General features: G+C 43.6%; 1 protein-coding gene across 7 annotated transcripts in view; it reads left to right on the top strand.

Moving 5' to 3' along the window:
• The first annotated feature begins 429 nt into the window (after positions 1–429).
• The window catches only part of ELF2 (E74 like ETS transcription factor 2), a 129,224-nt gene continuing 110,217 nt past the window's right edge, over positions 430–19,436 (top strand). For 3 of the 7 annotated variants that reach the window (XM_023226017.3, XM_023226020.3, XM_023226019.3), the window contains exon 1: positions 431–691. The gene's annotated coding sequence lies outside the window, so the exon portion shown is untranslated. Of the gene's footprint in view, positions 692–19,436 lie in introns of all 7 variants that reach the window. The other 4 variants (XM_031935316.1, XM_031935315.1, XM_031935317.1 and 1 more) reach the window with 2 other exon arrangements.

Here is a 19,436-nt window from a genome sequence, read left to right on the forward strand (position 1 = left end):
CTCACACGCCTGCCCCGTGCGGCAGAGCCCCCTGCACCAATCCGGGGCTGGAGTGGAGAGCGAGATCGGGGAGCCCTGGGCAGGGAACTGGACAAGTGACGAGCGTCTTTACCTGGGAAGGCGGGTTTGGGAGAAGTTGGGCGAGGAGAGGAGGGCGGGATTCAAGAGAGCAAAGAGGCAGGTTCGGCGCGCTGGTGGGGGCCTGAGGGCGGCGGGGCCCCGCGGGGTATAAATAGCCGGCCCGCGTTTGACAGGCGCTGCGGTGACTGGCGGTGCCGCCCCCGCCCCCCCGCCGCGTGGGGAGGGGAGGAGCGCTCTGAGCTGGCTGGGAGGGGGAGGCGGACTCCAGTGTCCTGGTGGCGGCGGCAGGAGGCCGAGGGGGAGGAGCCGAGGCGGGGGGTGGAGGGAGGGGGCCGGGAGCGGGGCGGGGGCCACCATTGCTCCCCGCGCCGAGCTCTGTGTCGCCGCCGTCGCCTAGGCGGTTGGGGGTCGGTGGGGCGGCGCGGGCGGGGGTCGCTGCGCGGGGCGGCGAGCCTCTGTTTTGTCTCCTCCTCTCCCTGTGGAGCGGCTTGGGCTGCTGGGGAGGCCCCGGCTCCCTCCGGACCCTCGGCCAACGGCGGCGGCTGCTAGTCCGCGGCCCTGCTGAGAGGGAAAAGGACGCCGCGGTCTTCCCAGGCGTCGCGGAGAGCAGGTAAGAGCGCGGGCAGCCGAGGCTGGTGAGAGGGAGCGCCAAGGGCGCGGCGATAAAGCCTGGCTGTCCCGAGTGCCGCCGCCTCCCTCCGCGCCCCCGCCCCGCGCTTGTGTTGTTTGCTTCGGGGTATGCGGAGGGGTTTTCCGGCGGCTGTGGCGGTGACACCGGCCGGGGCCTGGGGGAAGGGGGCTGAGTGTCCCCGGGCAACGGTCGCGGAGCCGGACTTGGAGAAAGGAGAAGGCGCGCTGAGCGCCTGCCCGCGGGGAGCGCGGGGCGCGGGGCAGGGCTGAGGGAAGAGGTTATAGACCCCGGCGCGGGGGATGGGCTGAGCGCAGCTGGTCTCGCCGTGTTTACATCTCTGCGCGAGTCACCTCTGCCGAGAAGCGGACTGAACTGACCCGCCTCATCCCGCCAGGAGGCCAGGGCGGGGGTCCGGCTCCGGAGGAAGCGCGTCCTGGGAGGGTTTGTGTAGGGCGGGAGTCTGCGGCCGGCGCCGGCGCTGGGCGCGAGCTCGGGGCGGGACCTGGGAGGCTCCGGCCGCTCTGGGTGGCTGGGTTCAGAGGGGGGTGCTGGACACCAGTTTCCTTCCCTGTCGTGCCTTATCGCCGCTGCTTACCTTTCCTTCCTGGCGCTGCTAGCTTACACGACAGGTTGTACTCGGCCGTTCTTTTATTCTCGCTCTCCACGCCGGCACCCTGCTGCCATCTCCCCCTGTTCCCCGGGAGGCAGGGAGGCTTGGCTCAGATCGGAATCTGTTTCTTAAACAAAACAAAAACGGGCTCGTAACATACACGTCCAGCGACCGCCTTCTGGATCCTCGCGAAACTGGCCCTTAGAGACTGCGCGACGGGATGGTCTAGGGGCGCGGAAGGAGGACGGAGAGGGCTCTGCCAGGGCTGGATGCTTACTCTACCCCAGGAGCTTTGTGATCAGGGCAGCTGAGCCCTCTCTCTTGCTCCTTTTGGGCATTTTTATTCCATGTCCGTAAAGGACCGAAAAAATACTCCATAACACCAAGAATAATCCACATCGCACAGTTTCTAATCTTTTCCCTTGTGTCAGCATCCTGGATGGACTCTTTCTAGGAGCCAGATTCGCTGTAGACTAGCCTTTAAGTTCTTAGTACTTCATTAAATGAGGAAGAGGGGGACGCGTCATTGTAAAACTGTTAAAAATTCCCCCCTTTCTTATGTTCATGAACGTTTATTTCAGCTTAATGGTTTAAATTTTAATCCGGTGATGAGAGAACGGTAATCGTGTGTTTGATAATCAGATTTGCTTTCCTTTTTATCTGTGACTCTCTATCCAGAAGTAAATTATGCACTTTCTTTCGTGCCAGAATCAGAGAAGGATGTATGCTTTACTAAGAAAGGATTGGATATTTGTGTTTCAGAGTTTCTTCAAAAGGTAGAATGACTTATATAGGACTGGAAACCATTAAATTACATTTAAGGGAATTTAGGAATAATAAAACTTTTTATAGAACATTACAGTTTACACAGTACATTCATGTAAATATTATTGAGACGATATCTAGTAGTTAAACACATGAAGTGGAAAATTGGAATATCAGGCAGGGCGTGGTGGCTCACGCCTATAATCCCAGCACTTTGGGAGGCAGAGGTGGGCGGATCACCTGAGGTCAGGAGTTCAAGACCAGCCTGACCAATATGGTGAAACCCCATCTCTACTAAAAATACAAAAATCAGCCGGGCGCGATGGCGGGCGCCTATAATCCCAGCTACTCAGGAGGCTGAGGCAGGACAATTGCTTGAACCCAGGAGGTAGAGGTTGCAGTGAGCCGAGATCGGGCCATTGCACTCCAGCCTGGGCGACAAGAGCAAAATCCTGTCTCAAAAAAAAAAAAAAAAAAAAAAATTGGAATATCCTGGGCATTTGAAATTTGAATATTTATGTGAAACCTATTTTTAAGTTTAGTGATTTAACTCATTGGATTAATCATTGTCTCTTATTTCAGACATAAATACTCATTTACAAAATAGCTTGAGTACGGTTGGAAAGAATTTGTAACTTTGGGATTTTTCTATTCTAAGTAAACAGATTGGTACTTGTGGGCTGTAGGGTCTTGCTAATGTTAATGGCTTTACCTGCTCATGTTGTATACCATTTTTGGAGGGGGTAACAACTTCATTGTGATATAATTCACATGCTAGTCAGTTCAGTTTAAAGTGTACAGTTTGGTGGGCTTATTAAGTTTTTTTTTTAAATTACTCCATTTTGCAGGTGAACAATTCAGTGGTTTTTAAGTACGGTTGTCCATCGGTATCTGTTGGGGATTGGTTCTAGGGCCTTTCTCAGATACTAGAATCTATGGATGCTCAGGTCCCTAAAATAAAATGGCATAGTTGCTGGATGCGGTGGCCTGTGCCTGTAATCCCAGTTATTCTGGAGGTTGAGGTGGGAGGATCTCGTGAGACCAGAGTTTGGACACCAGCCTGGGTGACAGAGCAAAATTCTGTCTCAGGAAAAATGAAGAAATAAAAACGACATATTATTTACATATAAACTATGCATATCCTCTTGTATGCTTTAAATCATCTCCAGATTACTTATACTACCTAATACAATGTGGATGCTATGTAAATAGTTGTTATACTGTGTGTTGTTTAGGGAATAATGATCAGGAAAAAAGTCTCTACATGTTCATTTACAGACAATTTTTTTTGAGTAGTTTCTGTACCCATTGATTGAATCCATGGATTCAGAACTCATGGATATGGAGGGCCGACTGTATACTCAAAGTTGTGCAACCATCACTATAATCAATTTTAGAGCATTTTAATCATCCCCCAAAAGATCCCCATATCCATTAGCAGTCGCTTTTCATTTTCCCTCAGCACTCCAGTCCTATGCAACCACTGATTGACTTTCTATCTTTAGAGATTAAACTATTCTGGACATTTTATATAAATGAAACCATATATGTGGTCTTTTGTGACTGGCTTCTTTCGCTTAGCATAATGCTTTCAAAGTATATCCATGTTGTAATATGTGTTGGCACTTCATTTTTTTTCTTTTTTAATTTCATCTGTTTTCTTCTTTTTTTTTTTTTCTTTTTTTGAGACGGAGTCTCGCTCTGTCGCCTAGACTGGAGTGCAGTGGTACGGTCTGGCTCACTGTAACCTCTGCTGGTTCAAGCTATTCTCCTGCCTCAGTCTCTCGAGTAACTGGGACCACAGGTGTATGCTACAACACCTGGCTAATTTTTGTGTGTGTGTGTGTTTTTAGTAGAGACGGGGTTTCACCGTGTTAGCCAGCATGGCCTTGATCTCCTGACCTCGTGATCCGCCCGCCTTGGCCTCTCAAAGTGCTGGGATTACAGGCGTGAGCCACTGTGCCCAGCCAATCTATTTTCTTTTTTATAGAGATGCGGTTTCACTATATTGCCTAGGGTAGTCTTGAACTTCTGGGCTCAAGCAATCCTCCCGCTTTGGCCTCTCAAAGTGCTGGGATTTCAGGCGTGAGCCACTGCACCTGGTCCTTTGTAATTAAAAAATTTTTTTATAGTCACTTTTTTTTTTTTTTTTTGAGACGGAGTCTCGCTCTGTTGCCCAGACTGGAGTGCAGTGGCACGATCTCGCGTCACTGCAGCCTCCGCCTCCTGGGTTCAAGTGATTCTCTTGCTTCAGCCTGCCAGGTAGCTGGGACTACAGGCACGTGCCACTATGCCCAGCTAATTTTTTGTATTTTTAGTAGAGATGGAATTTCACTGTGTTAGCCAGGATGGTCTCGATCTCCTGACCTCGTGATCCACCCGCCTCGGCCTCCCAAAGTGCTGGGATTCCAGGTATGAGCCACTGCACCCAGCCTATAGTCACTTTTTTTTTTTTTATTGCTGAGTAATATTCTATTTAGGATGTATTACATTTTATTTATCTCGGCATCAGTTGATGGACATTTAAGATTCTATTTTTTTGGGCTATTATGCTGCTATGAATATTCATGTTTTTGTGTAGACGTCATTTCTTTGGGTATGTACACTTTTTAATAAATTAGCATCCCAGCACTTTGGGAGGCCGAGACGGGCGGATCACGAGGTCAGGAGATCGAGACTATCCTGGCTAACACGGTGAAACCCCTTCTCTACTAAAAAATACAAAAAAACTAGTCGGGTGAGGTGGCGGGCGCCTGTAGTCCCAGCTACTCAGGAGGCTGAGGCGGGAGAATGGCGTAAACCCGGGAGGCGGAGCTTACAGCGAGCTGAGATCCGGCCACTGCACTCCAGCCCGGATAACAGAGCAAGACTCCGTCTCAAAAAAAAAAAAAAAAAAAAAAATTAGCTTTTGACTTACCTGATACCAAAAAAATTATCCATTTTGAGTATATAATTCAATACTTTTTAGTAAAGATATAGAATTGTGAAACTATCACCTTGAGCTAGTTTTCGAACATTTCCATTGCCTCCAAAATTCCCTCCAGCCTGTTTGCAGTTAACCCTTATTCCCAGCCCCAGCCTCAGGCAATCACTGATTGGTTTTGTCTTAATCCATTTGCCTTTTCTGGATATTTTGGAATTTTATAAATGGAATTGTACAATATGTAGTCTTTTGTATCTGGCTTCTTTCACTTTATGTTTTTGGGATTCATTCATATTGTAGCGTTTATCAGTTTTTTGTTCCTTTTTATTTTGGAATAGTATTTCTCTGTATGAGTATATGATAGTCCCCCCCCCTTATCTATGTGGGATACATTCCAAGACCCCCAGTGGATGCCTGAAATTTCAGGTAGTATTGAATCTTATATATTTTTTTCTATATCTGTATACCTAGTTTAATTTGTTAATCAGGCATAATAAGCGATTAAAAACAATATGATAGAATAGTTACAACAATATGCTATTCACAATTTCATAGATGGAAGATTTCTTACTGTAGATGTTAGCAAACTCAGCATAAAGTTTTCTTTCTTATTAAATTGGGAACTTTCACTTTTTCACTTAAAAGAAGTATTTTACAGCTTCTCTTTGGCATATCCAAATTGTCATCCTCATTACTCTTGTGCATTTGAGCCATTATTAAGTAAAATAAGGGTTTCTTGAACACTAGCACTACGATACTAGTTGATCTGATAGCTGAGATGGCCACTAAGCAGGTAGTGTAGACAGCGTGAATATGGTGAATAAAGGGATGATTCATGTCCGAGGCAGAGCGGCATGGTATGAGTTTTCATCATGCTACTCAGAATGGCGCACAAAGATTGTTTATTTCTGAAATTTTCCATTTATCATTTTCAGAACATGTTTGACTGTGGGTAACTGAAACTGGAAAGTAAAGCTGTAGGTTAGGGGAGATTACTGTAACACACTTTAACTGTTGACCAGTATATAGGTGTTTCGATTATTTCCAGTTTTTGACTGTTTTGAATAATACTCAGACATTTGAGTACAAGTCTTTATGTGAACATATGATTTTGTTTCTCTTGGTTAGCTATCTAGGAGTAGAATTACAGCATCATATGTTTATCTTTTTAGGACACTGCCAAACTGTTTCCCAAAGTGGCCGTAACATCTTATATTGCTAACAGCAATGTTTGAGAGTTCCAGTTTTCTTCATGTCTTTGCCAACACTTATTATTGTCTTTTTAAAAAATTATAGCTGTTCTAATGGATATGAATTTGTTTGTCTTTGAGTCACTCTGTCTCCCAGGCTGGAGTGCAGTGGTGCATTCTCAGCTCACTGCAACCTCTCCCTCCTGGGTTCAAGCAATTCTCATGCCTCAGCCTCCCAAGCTGCTGGAATTACAGCTGAGCAAAACTATGCTTAGCTGATTTTTTGTATTTTTAGTGGAGACGGGGTTTCACCATGTTGCCCAGGCTGGTCTCGAATCCTGAGCTCAGGCAATCCTCCGGCCTTGGCCTCCCAAAGTGCTAGGATTACAGGCGTGAGCCACCGTGCCCAGCCTGATTTTGGTGATTCGTTGTGTTTTTTTTGTTTGTTTGTTTGTTTTTGTTTTTGTTTTTTTTTGAGACGGAGTCTTGCTTTGTCGCCCAGGCTGGAGTGCAGTGGCCGGATCTCAGCTCACTGCAAGCTCCGCCTCCCGGGTTCACGCCATTCTCCTGCCTCAGCCTCCTGAATAGCTGGGACTACAGGCGCCCGCCACCACGCCCGGCTAGTTTTTTGTATTTTTTAGTAGAGACGGGGTTTCACCGTGTTAGCCAGGATGGTCTCGATCTCCTGACCTCATGATCCGCCCATCTCGGCCTCCCAAAGTGCTGGGATTACATGTTTTTATTTTTTCTTTTTTTCTCTGTATACTGTTTAGTGGAGTCATTGTGATTTTAATTTTAATTTTCCTTATGACTCATAGTATTGAGCATCTTTTCCTGTGTTTTTTTTTCTTGACCCATTTATGTCTAAGGTTGCAATTTTTTTTTTTTTTTTTTTGGTGAAAAATCAGACCTTGGCGATTACCTTGAGCGGTAGGATATTAATAATTCCCACAAGTTTAGCATTCCAATAATGGAATGCTTGGCATAAATGGGAAAAAGACAGGGTCTCACTCTGTTGCCCAGGCTGGAGTGCAGTGGTGCAACCAGAGCTCCCTGTAGCCTTGACCTCCTGGGCTCAAGCAGTCCCCCTACCTCAGCCTCTTGAGTAGTTGGGAATTGGGGAATGCAGGTGCGTACCACTATGCCAGGTTAATTTTTTATTTTTATTTTTTGTAGAGATGGGGGTCTCACTGCATTGCCCAGGCTACTCTTGAACCCCTGGGCTCAAGCGATCCTCCTCCGTTGACCTAACCAAAGTGGTGGGATTACAAGCATGAGCCACTGTGTCTGACCCATTTTTTTTTTTATGACATCGCTATTCAGGTCTTTTGCTCCTTTTAAAATTGGGTTGTTTGGGCTGGGTGTGGTGGCTCATGACTATAACTCCAGCACTTTGGGAGGCCGAGGTGGGTGGCTCACCTGAGGTCAGGAGATCAAGACCAGCCCGGCCAACATGGCAAAACCCTGTTTCTACTACAAATACAAAAATTAGCTGGAGGTGGTGGCGCATGCCTATAATCTCAGCTACTCAGAAGGCTGAGGTAGGATAATTGCATAAATCTGGGAGGCAGAGGTTGCAGTGAGCTGAGATTGCAACACTGCACTCCAGCCTAGGCGACAGAGCGAGGCTCTGTCTCAAAAAAATAAAATAAAATATAATATAATAAAATTGGGTTGTTTGACTTATTGAGTTGTAAGAAGGTTTTTTTTTTTTTTTAATATATTCTGGATGTAAGTTCTTTAATAGATATATGATCTGCAAATATTTCTTCACAGTCTGTTGCTGGTCTTTTCATTGCTTAAAAAATTGGTGGCTGGGCGCGGTGGCTCACACCTGTAATCCCAGCACTTTAGGAGGCCGAGATGGGCAGATCACTAGGTCAGGCATTCGAGACCAGCCTGGCCAACACGGTGAAACCCCATCTCTACTGAAAATACAAAAATTAGCTGGTGTGGTAGTGTGCACCTGTAGTCCCAACTACTTAGGAGGCTGAGGCAGGAGAATCGCTTGAACCCAGGAGGCAGAGGTTGCAGTGAGCTGAGATCGCTCCACTGCACTCCAGTCTAGGCAACAGAGCGAGACTCCGTCTCAAAAAAAAAAAAAAAAAATTGGTGATTGACATCTTTTAAAGCGTAATTAGTTTAAATTTTAATGAAGTGTGGTTTCTGAATTTTTTCTTTTATAGATCATGCTTTTGTTGTCTTATGTAAGAACTCTCTGCCTAATCCCAGATCTTGAGATTTTTCTGTTTTCTAGAAGTTTTATAGTTTTAACTCTAACAGTTAGATTTTATCATCTATTTTGAATTAACTTCTGTGTATGGTGAGAAATCAAGTTCTGAATTCATCTTTTACATACAGATTGTTCTGTCAACCTAAATAAAAGACAGAGAGTCCCTCTGAAAGAAAACAGTATTTATTCAGGAATGGGCATTATAATGGAAATATGCATACCATAGTAAACTATGTGCATATTCAGGGAGGTGAAGGAAGACATAGATTTTTAAAGGAAAAATGAGGAGGATTACATCATCGTTTTAAATCAGTTTTCTTTGGCTATAAAGATCAATGACAAGAGTGGTGCCAGTCTGAGGTTGGACATGAAGTTACTGGGCAGATGTCCTTGCAGAAGTATTTTTTTTGTGTGTAAGGTTGTGATTGCCTTTGTGCAAGGTTGTGGCCTTTATGGGTTTTTTTGTGATAGTTTTTTTTTTTTGAGATGTAATCTCGCTCTGTTGCCCAGGTTGGAGTGCAGAGGTACAATCTCGGCTTGCTGCAACATCTGTCTCCCAGGTTCAAGCGATTCTCCTGCCTCAGCTTTCCACTTAGCTGGGACTACAGGCCTGTGCCACCACGCCTGGCTAATTTTTGTATTTTTAGTAGGAATGGGGTTTCACCATGTTGGCCAGGCTGGTCTCAAACTCCTGAACTCAAGTGATCCACGCACCTCTGCCTCCCAAAGTGCTGGGATTACAAGTGTGGTCTGCCTGTCTCTGCCTGCCAAAGTGCTGGGATTACAGGCGTGAGCCACTATGCCCAGGCAATAGTTATTTTTTTTTAATCAGATATTCGTGCATGCGAACCCTCCTTTCATGGCCTTCTCTGGCTCCATTTGTCAGGGCTTTTATCACAAATGACTCAGTTTTAATTCTAACAACTTTCACTTTTCTCTCTTTTGATCAAAATCTTTCTTTGGACCCAGGCACAGTGGCTCATGCCTGTAATCCTAGCACTTTGGGAGGCAGAGGCAGGAGGATTGCTTGAGCCCAGGAGTTTGAGACCCACCTGGGCAACATGGTGAGACCCTGTCTCTAAAAAAAAAAAACAAAACAAAACAAAAAGGATCTTTCTTTGGAATCATCACTGATTAGTCATCTTGTAGTTAGGTTTTAATTCTCTTTAGGTGCCAGGATGGACCTGTCCTGGGTTGTTGGTATGGTCCCATGTTGGAGGGAGTGCTTGGCAAACTAGGAGTCAGTGTCAGGACCCCTTCAGTCACATTTGAGCAACAAGGGAGGTTTGGAGGGAATGATTCTCAGGCTAAGTCTGCCAGAAATCTATTATTAAGATCAGTTTTTGTCTGTTCCTTAAATGTAGGCTATCATCTCAGGGTGTAGGGCCAGCCCAGTATAATTCTGTTGGGAGTAGTACTTTCTCAGAAATGTAACAAATAACATGTACAAAGTTTAAAAAGGAAAATACAAAGTAAACTTAGTAATAATATGATAATACCAGTTTACATAATGGTTTTGAGCCATGAAGCTAGACCTAAGGGCAGTCAGTTGAATAAACCAAGTGACCATGGAGAACTAGATCAGACCTGTTATAACCATGTGGTCTGTTTTCTTATTTTGCGTATGAGTCTCAACTTCCTCAAAGGAATTTATCCAGGTAAATTGTGTAGTATTAGTAATAGCACAGGCATTTCTTTACTTAACCAATAGCTAATGCAGAGCAATGTTATCATTTGGTATTCCATAACTGGGTTGAATTAAAGCAGAGTATGAATAATTTTTTTAGGAATGTTGCCAGAGTCACCCACTAGTTGGACTAAAGGATCTCTTAGGTCAAGTTCTGTCAAGTTACCAGTAGAAGCTGCTGATTGTGAAATTTCAATTACAACATTATCTTGCCAAGTGAAAAAGCTGCGCCTTAAGAAGGGTAAGAGTCTCCCCTTGTTCAGTTATCTTGGGAAAAGCTGTCTATAGTGCGGAACCATCGACTTCTTGTCCTGGCTTGCAGTTTGAATATCTCTGGTTAAAGCATTGGGCAGTTTGGTGAATTTTTCTGTGTGGCTCAGCCTTCGAGTACCAGACTTGTCCCTTAAAATTCATCGAGTTTCAGCTTATAGGGCTTCAGGAACAGAGCAATTTCTGCTTTAATAATTCTGTGGAAGAAAGTTGGATTGGAGGAAGCTAGAAGAATTTAGGATCTAGGCCAGTTTGCAGGTAGATAATAAAAACTCAAATACAGTGTACAGGGCTACAGTCTAATAACAGATACAGTATAGCTTTTCTTTAGAAACGTAACTTTTCTCTTTATAGCCATCCCAGTTTCTATCAGAGATAATCAGAATAAGACAAATTTGTTTATAAAATAGTTTTAACAGTTTTTTTGTCTGATTATTTACTTAAGGGCAGCAAGAATAGCTGTTGGCCACAAAGAAATCTCAGATTTATGAACCTTTCAAGACTAGGAAGCCAAACCAAGGCAGGCATTAGATTTCACCTACAGCCGTAAGGTTCCTGGGCCAGCCAAGAAGTTACAGATTGTATTCTCTCACTGTAAGGATGGGAACACCTGAACCCAGACATTTTGTGCACATTCTTAAATATGATATTCCAGTCAAAGCCTTGGCAATATAACTAATGCTTCCAATTGTATCCTGTTATAAAGAGAGCAGATTTTTGTGAACTTAGAGTAACAACCCTATATTATCAGAAAAATAAGAAGACTCATGAATAGTTTCTGAATTTTACTTAACCAATACCTAATGCAGAGGGATCAAGTAGGGAGAAAAAGTAAATGCTTTCACTTTTGTTAAGAGAAGTATTAACTTACCAAATTACTGTAAATGATTGATACTTTAAGAGAAAAAGTTTTCTTAAATCTGGAAAACTGAACATTTAAGTAAAGAACCAACAATATTTCAAATAAAAGTCATAAAAATATCATTGATTATTTAATCTCATATTTTGTGTTGCTTAATCTTAATTAGCAGTTTTTCTAACTAATCAGTTTCTTCATTAGAATTCTGGAAAATTTTTAGTTCATTGAGCTTAAAGTTATTAGAAATGTATATTTAATAGTACAGGTCTTTTCCATGAATCTGATTGCAGATATTTTTATTTTTAAATTTTATTTATTTTTTGAGATGGAGTTTCACTCTGTTGCCCAGGCTGGAGTGCAGTGGCCTGATGTCGGCTCACTGCAACCTCCGCCTTCCGGGTTCAAGCGACTCTTGTGTCTCAGCTTCCCAAGCAGCTGGGATTACAGGTGCACACCACTACCTTGGCTAATTTTTGTATTTTCAGTAGACACTAAAGACTAAAATTAGTAGAGACCAAAGACTACAATTAGTAGAGACCAGAGATTAAAGACTAAAATTTTGTATTTTTAGTAGCCATGTTGACCAGGCTGGTCTCGAACTCCTGACCTCAGGTGATCCGCCCGACTTGGCCTCCCACAGTGCTGGGATTACAGATGTGAGCCACCATGCCCAGCCTGTTTTTAGAGAAGAATCAAAACTGTGAATGATGAAGATTTAGAATAGCCATGGTTAAAAATCTGATGAAGTTCATTATAATCAGCAATTGACAAATTCAGTTATTTTTGTGGCATGTAACATATACTAGAATTATGACTGATGACATATTAGATTTCTAAGAGTTTTATGTACTTTTGGAATATTCATATTAATATATCAATAAATGTAACGAAAAGAAGATCTAGAATCACTTATTTGTCAATGCTTTCCATATAAGTCATCATATCAAATAATCCTGATTTAGTTCAGTGTCTCTGTTTCAGAAATCTTTGAGAAGGTCCAGTGCCCTGTGGAACATCCTAAAGTTAGTTGGAGGCCAAGAAAGACTTACTTATTTTTTATTTTTTTGAGACTGGAGTGCAGTAGTGCGATCTCAACTCTCTGCAACCTCTGCCTCCGGGGTTCAAGCAATTCTCCTGCCTCAGCCTCCCGAGTAGCTGGGATTACAGGCATGAGCCACTGCGCCTGGCCTAATTTTGTATTTTTAGTAGAAATGGGGTTTCTCCATGTTGGTTCGGCTGGTCTTGAACTCTGACCTCAGGTGATCCACCCACCTCGGCCTCCCAAAGTGCTGGGATTACAGGCATGAGCCACCGCGCCAAACTGAAAGACTTAATTTAGAACTTGATCCTGGGGAAGTCTACCAAAGATAACAAAAGGTTTAAAACACCTGATCAAAACATAATCATAGGTCACTGTGAAATAATAGTCATTAATTTAACCACAGTAATAATAAAAAGATTTCAAAAGCAATACAGAAAGTTACATGGATGGGAAAAAAACAACAAAAACAACAACAATAAACAAATCCAAAACCCTTAACCCTTCCAAAGCCAAGTTTTCCTAAGTAACCAAAAACCCCAATAAAGACAGCATGAAATACCATGAAATACAGGGATTTTCTTCATAAGATGCAAAATCTTTGTTTCTTGGGCCAATTAACAAAAAGGCAAAGAAAACTTCCTGCAATGGGATTGCTTCTCCTAATGGGAATCCCATTTAGATAACTTGGAAGTTGGACCTGATGAAAAATTACTTGAATTTAGGCTGACACAGGAAGAATGTGTGTCCAAGGTTATGAGTGTATACCATATTATAGAGAAATGTAAACAAGAAAGCTAGTACCTTGATCAGGAAATACATGGCTCTTTGTAAAATCATGGGAAATTCTGGGTTAAATGGAGCAATTCAGACACATCAGGAAAAGCCAAGAATACAGAATTCTAAACTGTAAAGCTGCAGTTCAGAAGATGTGTGAAAATTTAAAGAAACATTTCTGAAGTAAACATAAAAACTTCTGCAATTTTTACTAAGAACAGATCAAGACTTCAAGAAAAGCTTGTTCTAACACAGGGGACCAAAATTTTAGATATTTGTTGTTGTTTTTGAAACAGGGTCTCATTCTGTTACCTAGGCTAGAGTGCAGTGGCACAGTCTTGGCTCACTGCAATCTCCACTTTCCAGATTCGAGTGATTCTCCTGACTCAGCCTCCAGAGTAGCTGGGACTACAGGCACATGCCACCATGTCTAGCTAATTTTTGTATTTTTTAGTAGAGATGGTGTTTCTCCACGTTGTCCAGGCTGGTCTTGAACTCCTGACCTCAGGTGATCCACCTCTGCCTCCCAAAGTGCTGGGACTACAGGCGTGAGCCACCGTGCCTGACCACAGCTAAACTTTTAGAAAGCTTGTAACTAATTTTATTTGTAGCCAACTTAATCGTATGAAAAATCCCTTCCTTCCTTCCTTCCTCCCTCCCTTCCTTCCTCCCTTCCTCCCTTCCTCCTTCCCCCTTCCCTCGCCTTCCTGCCTGCCTTCCTTCTCTCCCTCCCCCTGCTTGCTTGCTTGCTTTCTTTCTCTTTCTTTTCTTTCCCCTTCCTTCCTTCCTTCCTTCCTTCCTTCCTTCCTTCCTTCCTTCCTTCCTTCCTTCCTCTCTTTCTCTCTCTTTCTTTCGCTCTTTCTCTCTCGTTCTGTCTCTTTCCCTCCCTCCCTCCCTCCCTCCCTCCCTTCCTTCCTTCCTTCCCCTTTCCCCTTCCCCTTTCCTCTTCTCTTCTCTCTTCTCTTCTTCCTCTTTTTCTTTCTCTTTCTCAACTCCCCTCCCTCTCTCCTTCCCTCCTTCTTTCCTACTTCCTTTTTTTTTTTTTTTTTTTTTTTGAGACAGAGTCTTGCTCTGTCGCCCAGGCTGGAGTGCAGTGGCGGGATCTCGGCTCACTGCAAGCTCCGCCTCCCTGGTTCCCTCCATTCTCCTGCCTCAGCCTCCGGAGTAGCTGGGACTACAGGCGCCTGCCACCACGCCCGGCTAATTTTTTGTATTTTTAGTAGAGACAGGGTTTCACCTGTTAGCCAGGATGGCCTACTTCCTTTTCTTGATAGAGGGACTCTGTCTCCACTGCGATCACGCCTCAGTTTGCGGGCTCAAGTGATCCTCCCACCTCAGACTCCTGAGTAGCTGAGACTACAGGCACATGCCAGTGTGTCTGGCTAATTTTTGTGTTTTTTGGAGAGACGGGGTTTCACCATGTTGTACAGGCTGGTCTTGAACTCCTGGGCTGAAGTGATCTGGCTGCTTTGGCCTCCCAAAGTGCTGGGATTACAGTCATGAGCCACTGTGTCTGGCCCACACACAAAATTTCTTTAATAAATTCATCCTTCACAAACCTTCCACAGCTTAATCAGATCTTCCACAACATTCTTGGGCCTTTAGCTTTGTCCTATACCTTCTCTTTCTTAAATAATGAGTCATTTTACTTTTCTTTTTTCCTTATCATTTTAAAAAGTTATTCTCCTTTCAACCCTCCTTGCCAAAATTACATCCTTACAACTTTTTTTATATTTCTCTCTCCTGCTTACTGAGTCCTTTTTATCTTATTTCTTTCCTAAATGTTACTTTTTGAAATAACCTCAAATAACCTCTGAATTTACAGTTATTCTTTTTTTAATGAATAATACATTCTTATGCTTTTCTCATAATTTCTCTCATCAAAGCCACATGATGTTTTTTGTTACACTTCATATACAGAATTATATACACTAGTTAGAATTTCTAACTTAGTAATCTTGATTTTTAGTGAAACCTTGGAAGCAAGAAAGTTTGAACTGTCATATATCAGTATTTTATAGATGAGAATCATCTTTTTTTTTTTTTTATTTTTTGAGTTAGGGTCTCTCACTATTGCCCAGCCTAGAGTGCAGTGGCATGATGATAGTGTACACGAGGTCAGGAGTTTGAGACCAGCCTGACCAACATGGTGAAACCCCGTCTCTCCTAAAAATACAAACATAAGCTGGACATGGTGGCATGCACCTGTAATCCCAGCTACTCGGGAGGCTGAGGCAGGAGAATTACTTGAACCCAGGAGGTGGCGGTTGCAGTGAGCTACCGCACTCTAGCCTGGTGACAGAACGAGACTCAGTCTGAAAAAAAAAAAATTAAGCCTTGCTTCTTTTTTTTTTTTTTTTTTTTTTTAGAGAAGTCTTGCTCTTATCCCCCAGGTTTGAGTGCAATGGCTTGATCTCGGCTCACTGCAACCTCTGCCTCCCGGGTTCAAACGATTCTCCTGCCTCTGCCTCCCAAGTAACTGGGATTAAGTCGCCTGCCACCATGCCTGGCTCATTTTTGTATATTTTAGTAGAGACGGGGTTTCACCATGTTGGTCAGGCTGATTTTGAACTCCTGACTGCAAGTGATCCACCCGCTTTGGCCTCCCAAAGTGCTGGGATTATAGGCGCGAGCCACCGCGCCTGGCCTACAGGCTATGCTATAGTATCTTCCACATCTATCATTGAGGCTACCACTCTGCCCCCCTCCACTACCTCTCAGCAAGCCAAACTCATTGCCTTAACTTGGGCCCTCACTCTTGCAAAGGGACTATGCGTCAATATTTATACTGACTCTAAATATGCCTTCCATATCCTGCACCACCATGCTGTTATATGGGCAGAAAGAGGTTTCCTCACTACACAAGGTTCCTCTATCATTAATGCTTCTTTAATAAAAACGCTTCTCAAGGCTGCTTTATTTCCAAAGGAAGCTGGAGTCATTCACTGCAAGGGCCATCAAAAGGCATCAGATCCCATTGCTCAGGACAACGCTTATGCTGATAAAGTAGCTAAAAAAGCAGCCATCAAAAGGCATCAGATCCCAACGCTTAGGACAATGCTTAATGCTGGTAAGGTAGCTAAAAAAGCAGCTAGTGTTCCAACTTCTATCCCTCAGGGCAGTTTTTCTCCTTCTCATCTGGCCACTCCCACTTACTCCCCCACTGAAACTTCCACCTATTAATCTCTTCCCAAACAAGGCAAATGGTTCTTGGACCAAGGATCTCCTTCCAGCCTCGCAGGCTCTTTCTATTCTGTTGTCATTTCATAACCTCTTCCATGTAGGTTACAAGTTGCTAGCCCATCTCTTAAAACCTCTCATTTCCTTTCTGTCGTGGAAATCTATCTTCAAGGAAATGACTTCTCAGTGTTCTATCTGCTATTCTACTACTACTCCTCAGGAATTTCTCAGGCCCCCTCCCTTCACTACACATCAAGGTCAGGGATTTGCCCTCACCCGGGACTGGCAAATTGACTTTACTCACATGCCTTGAGTCGAGAAACTAAAATACCTCTTGATCTAGGTAGACACTTTGGATGGATAGAAGCCTTTCCCACAGGGTCTGAGAAGGCCACCGCGGTCATTTCTTCCCTTTTGTCAGACGTAATTCCTTGGTTTGGCCTTCCTGCCTCTATACAGTCCGATAATGGACCAGCCTTTATTAGTCAAATCACCCAAGCAGTTTCTCAGGCTCTTGGTATTCAGTGAAACCTTCATACCCCTTACGGTTCTTAATCTTCAGGAAAGGTAAAACGGACTAATGGTCTTTTAAAAACACACCTCACCAAACTCAGCCTCCAACTTAAAAAAAAGGACTCTGTCAAGAATAGAGCCTAAAAACTTGCCGGCCAAGCAAGTAATTATGCTAGACCCCGTTGGACCCCCTTGGAAATGCTCTAATTAGATGTTCTGAGTCCTCCCAATTCTTAGTCCTTTAATACCTGTTTTTCTCCTTCTCTTACTCTGTTTAGTTTTTCAATTCATACAAAACCGTATCCAGGCCATCACAATTCTATACGACAAATGTTTCCATCACCAATCATTCTGTATGACAAATGCTCCTTTTAACAACCCCACAATATCATCCCTTACCACAAAATCTTCCTTCAGCTTAATTTCTCCCACTCTAGGTTCCCACGTCACCCCAATACTGCTTGAAGCAGCCCTGAGAAACATCGCCCATTATCTCTCCATACCACCTCCAAAAATTTTCGTCGCCCCAACACTTTACCACTATTTTGTTTTATGTTATTTTTCTTATGAATATAAGAAGACAGGAATGTCAGGCCTCTGAGCCCAAGCTAAGCCATCATATCCCCTGTGATCTACACGTATACATCCGGATGGCCTGAAGTAACTGAAGAATCACAAAATAAGTGAAAATGGCCTGTTCCAACCTTAACTGATGATATTACCTTGTGAAATTCCTTCTCCTGGCTCATCCTGGCTCAAAAGCTCCCCCAGTGAGCACCTTGTGACCTCCCACCCCTGCCCGCCAGAGAACTACCCCCTTTGACTGTAATTTTCCATTACCTACCCAAATCCTATAAAACAGCCCCACCCCATCACCCTTAGCTGACTCTCTTTTCAGACTCAGCCCGACTGCACCCAGGTGAAATAAACAGCCTTGTTGCTCACACAAAGCCTGTTTGGTGGTCTCTTCACATGGACGCGAGTTAAAGTTTTAACTTGTATTCAGAGTATATTTAGATGATACTTTGCTGTTCAGTTTTCACCATCATAAAACAGGTTGAACAATCGTCATTGATTAGGTTATGCCTGGGAACCTGACTAGTCTAGTTCTTTGATTGAAGATTTCTAGAAATGTCAAAACGTGCCTGATAAGGAAAGCATCAAAATATCTTCAAAGGGCTGGGCACTGGCTCATGCCTGTTGGGAGGCTGAGATGGGAGGATTGCTTGAAGCTAGGAGTTTCAGACCAGCCTGGGCAACATAATGAGACTCCATCTCTGCAAAAAATGAAAAAACCTTAACGGGGTATGGTGGCATGTGCCTATAGTCCTAGCTACTCAGGAGCCTGAGGCAGGAGGATTGCTTGAGTGCAGGAGGTTGAGGCTGCAGCGAGCTGTAATATGATGTCACTGCACTCCAGTCTGGTTGACAGAGTGAGACCTAGTATCAAAAAATTATGCAGAATTTTGATGATGTTACAAATTATCTAACTTCATTTCTTACCTCTGTGTGTGTGTATGAGAGAAAGAGAGATTGATATTTTAGTCAATGATGGATCAGATAAACAACAGTAGTCCTGTAAGATTATAATACCTTAGTTTTACTGTACCTTTTCTATGTTTAGATATGTTTAGATACACAAATACTTTCCATTGTGTTAGAGTTGTCTGTAGTATTCAGTATAATAACATGCTGTACAGGTTTGGAGACTGGGAGCAATAAGCCGTATCGTGTAACCTAGGGGTGTAGGCAGGCTACACCATCTGTGTCTGTGTAAGTACACTCTATAAGGTTTGCACAGTGACAAAATCCTTAGGTCCAAAATTGCCTAAGGACCTAAGGATGCATTTCTTGGGATATATTTCTGCCATTAAGCAATGCATCACTGTATGTGTATAGCACATAAGAATATATGTATAAGATTAAGGCTGGGTGCGGTGGCTGAATCCTGAAATCCCAGCACTTTGGGAGGCTGAAGAGAGTGGATCATTTGAGGTCAGGAGTTCGAAACCAGCCTGGCCAACATGGTGAAACCCCGTCTCTACTAAAAATGTAAAAATTAGCTGGGCATGGTATGTGCCTGTAATCCCAGCTACTTGGGAAGCTGAGGCAGGAGAGTTGCTTAAACCCATGAGGCAGAGGTTGCAGTGAGCTGAGATCACACCACTGCACTCTAGCCTGGGTGGTGAAGTGAGACTCTGTCTTTAAAAAAAAAAAAAAAAAATATATATATATATATATATATATATATATGTATATATATATATATATGAATGAACATATATGTTAATTGGATTACTCAGTGTCAAGGCTGTGAATATTTAAGATATTATTAGTCATGGTATGAGACCATGTGTATACCACACAAGAATATATGTATAAGATTGGCCAGGCACGGTGGCTCATGCCTGTAATCCCAGCACTTTGGGAGGCTGAGGCGGGTGGATCACGAGGTCAGGAGATTGAGACCATCCTGGCTAACACAGTGAAACCCCGTCTCTACTAAAAATACAAAAACAAAATTAGCCGGGCGTGGTGGCGGGCACCTGTAGTACCAGTTACTTGGGAGGTGGAGGCAGGAGAATGGCGTGAACCTGGGAGGCGGAGCTGGCAGTGAGCCGAGATGGCACCACTGCACTCCAGCCTGGGTGACAGAGTGAGACTCTGTCTCAAAAAAA

This window comes from Piliocolobus tephrosceles, chromosome 3, assembly GCF_002776525.5.
Source record: "Piliocolobus tephrosceles isolate RC106 chromosome 3, ASM277652v3, whole genome shotgun sequence".
NCBI classification, from domain to species: domain Eukaryota; kingdom Metazoa; phylum Chordata; class Mammalia; order Primates; family Cercopithecidae; genus Piliocolobus; species Piliocolobus tephrosceles.